We start from the raw sequence: 5,050 nt of genomic DNA on the forward strand, positions 1-5,050 counted from the left end.
ATTAGCATATATTTTGGATACTATTCATATTATATATTTGTATTCTTATGATAATGGAAGCTAGAGATAAGAAAATGTTATTAAAGAAATCATAAGGAAAATAAAATATATTTACTATTTATTAAGTGGAAGTGGATCATCATAAAAGTCTTCATCCTCGTTGTCTTCACGTTGAGTAGGCTGAGGGAGAGGAAGATGAGGAGGGGTTTTTCTTACTGTCTCAGGGTGTCAGAGACAGAAGAAAATCCACCCATACATGGACCTGCACATTTCAAACCTGTGTTGTTCCAAGGTCAACAGTACATAGAAAGGGGTCACGTGGAAGAACTCCTACATGCGTGTGCAATGTTGACAATGAGATTGTCTCATTGTCTAGCCTTGTGCCTACCCTTCCCCACCTGGATTACTTGTCATCATGGAATGAAGCTTCTTCGTTCTAATGTCCTTCAGGCTCTAGGCCCCCGAGGTTGGATAAGCTTCCCTTGTTCTGTAACACAAAGTGTCCTGGGAAAGATGGATAAGCTATGTCCAGTGTTGTTGGCAAACAAACCGTGGGGACATCATCTTGATGTTGATCCTACATGACCTTTCTGTTCCAGGGGCATTCAGATGATGTTATGGGAGATGTTTTGAAGATCAGATGCAAAGTCTTAGGGAAAAGACCATCCATAAAGAATCCTTTGCTTTATCAACTAACATATCAGTAGATTTATCTATCTATTTACCCATCCGTCCATCTATCTTATCTATCCATCCATCTATCTAACCTATTATCTATCAATCATCTATCTAATCTATCAGTCATCCATCCATCCATCCATCTTATGTATGTATGTATGTAATCTACCAGCTATCTATCTATCTATCTATCTATCTATCTATCTATCTATCTATCCATCCATCCATCCATCTATCTCTATGTATCTATCGGTGTCTATCTTTACCTCACCTACTAGCTAGCTATTATTCTTTTACATTTCTTCATTTAATCAGTCAGGCATTTACTTGGCATGTTCTATGTCCTAGAGGAACTGTGTTCACAGGTTGTGGATTTGAAGAAGGATAGTCTTTAGGAAACATGTTTACATGGAATTTAAAAGTATGCTTACTAGTCAGAGAGACCCAGATTCAAATCCCAGCTCTGCTACCTACTTACTGAGTGACCTTGTATAAATTCCTACACTACACCCCACCCCCAGGCCTCTGTTTGCTTATATAGAAAGAAAGTTAGTCCCTACTTTGTGAGACTGCTGTAAAGGTTCAATGACATGGTGAATAGAAAGTACTTGATGTAGGCCTGGCGTGGTGGCTTGCCCCTGTAATCCCAGCACTTTGGGAGGATGAGGCAGGTGGATCACCTGAGATCAGGAGTTCGAGACCAGCCTGGCCAACATGGTGAAACCCTGTCTCTACTAAAAATACAAAAAAATAGCTGCGCATGGTGATATAGCGGAAGTGCCTTCTCTTCCGGTCTCTCTGGTCTGGGCTGCAGAAGCGAGATGACGAAGGGAACGTCATCGTTTGGAAAGTGTCGCAATAAGATGCACACATTGTGCCGCTGCTGTGGCTCTAAGGCCTACCACCTTCAGAAGTTGACCTGTGGCAAATGTGGCTACCCTGGCAAACACAAGAGAAAGCATAACTGGAGTGCCAAGGCTAAAAGACGAAATACCACCGGAACTGGTCGAATGAGGCACCTAAAAATTGTATACTGCAGATTCAGGCATGCATTCCGTGAAGGAACAACACCTAAACCCAAGGGGGCAGCTGTTGCAGCATCCAGTTCATCTTAAGAATGTCAGCGATTAGTCATGCAATAAATGTTCTGGTTTTAAAAAGTTAAAAAAAAAAAAAAAAAAAAAAGCTGCGCATGGTGGCAGGCGCCTATAATCCTAGCTACTCAGGAGGCTGAGGCAGCAGGATTACTTGAACCTGGGAGGCTGAGGTTGCTGTGAGCTGAGATTATGCCACTGCACTCCAGCCTGGGCAATAAAAGCGAAGCTCCATCCAAAAAAAAAGAAGAAGGTACTGATGTAGAATCTGGTGCATAGTATGTGCACAATAAATAAATCTCAGCTTTGCTTGCTTGCTTGATTGATTTTGTCTATGCGGCACTAAACTTAGTTTGGGGATGAAATATACAAATACAAATCATACATATATAGTCTTTGTTTTTAGGAGTATACTGTCTTTTGGGAACAACAGATGTGTTTGATAATTGGAAGTGTTTGATAATACCCAGGGAGGTATTTATAAGCACTGTGGGTGTCTAGTGTGCTGGGCCTAAATCAGCCTGAAAAATAAGAGGTATTATCTGTGGATTTTCAAGTCCTTTATCCCATTTAACTCCCTAGAGAACCCTGAGAGGTTGGAAATATTGCCCCATGTCCACAGATGTGGCAACAGAAGGCCAGAAAAATCAAGGCACAGTGGCCAGCGTTCTCTGCTGCACCCAGAAGGTACCAGACCCCATGAGGCATCCTTGCTAGTGTACTCCTCATGGGTGAGGCCTAAGCCGTGCCCACTGCAGAGTCCAGATACTTCCAGGAAGGTCTGACTATCAGTGAGGCAGTCTCTGTGTGCAGCCAGGAATCTCCGAGTCCAAATGACAGAGGAATAGAAATGTAGCAGAACAGGCTTGGCTCCAATCCCACATCTCAGGGCCAGAGAGCAGAAGAGATTCTGAGTGGAGTGAGATGACCATCTCTGGTCTCTTACTTTGGCCCAGTCCATGGACATGTGTCTGGGGCCCTGGAGGAGCGAGGGCAGCAAAGAAGAATGGGCAATGGGTTCCATGCAGACCTCTGCAACACACTGGAGCCTAAGCCCACTGCTGCAGGACTCATCAACTACAAGGAAGAGGAAGAAGGTATATGCACCGCCCCCCAACTCTCCCACGATCTTCATGGAGACCCAAAGATAGAGACTGCAGCACCCAGCAAAGACATGGTACTTGGTAAGGACAGTGGTACCCACCTGTTCCAGAGGGAATATACAAATTGTATTTGTAAACCTGTCTGAGACAGCCCGTGAGATGGGCTTGAATACCCGGCTGTGGAGGAATTATAAGAGCTGAGGTCCTATGGAGCCAAGAGGCAGTCAAGTTGGTATTTATTTATGTATCAATGACTATTAATGGGGCACCTTTTATGCCCACAGACTGCTGAGGCCCGGATTAAGCTAGCACAAGAGTTTGATAAGAGAAGAGGACAACTAACCCTGTACTTTGAAAATCCAATTCACATTTCATGAGTATGACTATGTCCTAGGCAGTGGGGATATGAAGGAGAAAACATAATCACCATCTATTGGAGACACCAATGAGAAAACCAGAATTGTAGTTCAACGCAATAAAGGCTATGCTAGTAATACTTGTGATAATCCCTGAACCAACTGATATGGCCAATCATAGGCATGAGATCTCAGCTAGTCCAGTCAGAGTAAATCTCAGAGCTCTGATGGGAAAAAAAAGCTTGTTCTTTTTTTCTTCTAGGTGTTGGAGTGTGGATATGAGTCATGGAACTCGGGGGACTATGTTGCTGCCAGGTAAGAAGCTGTTCTAGGAAGGACAAAATCAATGGACATAGAAAGGCAGACTGGAGGAGAATGGAAAGGGAGCTGAGCCTTCCTGATAGAGTAAACCTCTGGATTAAACTATGCCTGAAGCCCACATTCCTGTTTGACTTTTCATTTATATAAGCTGTATTACTCAGGGTTCTCCAAAGAAACAGCAATAAGCAGAAATACATATATTTCTATATAGAGAGATATATAGAAAGAGATTTATTATGAGTGATTGGCTCATGTGACTATGGAGACTGAGCTGTCCCATGCTTTGCTGTCTGCAAGCTGGAGGCCCAGGAAAGCTGGTGGTGTAGTTCCAATCCAAAATTGAAGGCCCCAAAACCAGGGGTGCCAATGGTGTAAATCCCACTTTGAGTCCAAAGGCTTGAGAGCCAGAATCACTGATGTTTGAGGGCAGAAGAAGACAGATGTCCCAGCTCAAGCAGAGAGAATATTCTCCCTTTCTCTGCCTTTTTGGTCTATTCAAGCCCTCAATGGATTGAATGGTGCCCACCTACATTGCTGAGGGTGGATCTTCTTTACTCAGTTGACTGATTCAAATGCTAATCTCTTCCAGCAACACCCTCACAGACACACCAGAAATAATGTTTTACCAGCTATCTGTGTATCCCTTAGCCCAGTGAAACTGACACATACAATTAACTATCACATAAGCTAATATTCTTTCTTTATTGTTTATGGCCGTTTGAAGTGGGTTTGCCACAACTTGAAATTGACAACATCTTACAACACAGTAAAGACAGAGTGCAAGATTCAGTTCCTTAAAGGCTATAAAATGCCTTGGGTACTCATTTAACAAATTACAACTCTTTCCTCAAAGTCATGGGGGACTTCTTGAAGCAAAGGGTGAGGTAAATGATCAGGTTCTTATATTTTAAATGTCTTGCTGGCTCCAACATGGAACGTGGATTGAAGTAGGGCAATAGTGAACAAGAGAGGCAATATGGGACTCAGGAAGTTTAACAATTGCCCAAGTAATGAGTGTAATATGCTATCCTGGATGAAACCATGGGACAGAAAAAGAACATTAGGTAACAACTAAAGAAATCTGAATAAAGTACAGACTGTAGTTAATAATCGTCTTAGTTCGTTTTGTGTTGCCATAACACAATACCATAGATTGGGTAATTTATAAAGAAAAGAAATGTATTTGGCTCATGGTTCTGCAGGCTGGAAAGTCCAAGAGCATGGCACCGGTATCCGGCAAGGACCTTTGTGCTATGTCATCCCATGGCAAAAGGTGGAAGAATAAGCAAGCATGTGAGGAAAAGGAAATCAGGCCGAACTCATCCTTTTATCAGGAGTCCCCTCCTGCAATAGCTAACCTACTTCCCCCGTGACAGCATTAATCCATTCATGAAGACAAAGTCCTCATGATCAAATCACCTCTTAATCGTCCCACCTCTTAATACCATCACAGTGGCAATTAAATTTTGACATGAGTTTTTTGGAGGTGACATCCAAA

At 42.7% G+C, this 5,050-nt stretch overlaps 1 pseudogene; it reads left to right on the plus strand.

The window, feature by feature from the left end:
- The first annotated feature begins 1,499 nt into the window (after positions 1–1,499).
- On the plus strand, positions 1,500–1,821 carry LOC111525396 (annotated as a pseudogene).
- The last annotated feature ends 3,229 nt before the right edge of the window (positions 1,822–5,050 follow it).

This window comes from Piliocolobus tephrosceles, chromosome 19 (assembly GCF_002776525.5).
Source record: "Piliocolobus tephrosceles isolate RC106 chromosome 19, ASM277652v3, whole genome shotgun sequence".
NCBI classification, from domain to species: domain Eukaryota; kingdom Metazoa; phylum Chordata; class Mammalia; order Primates; family Cercopithecidae; genus Piliocolobus; species Piliocolobus tephrosceles.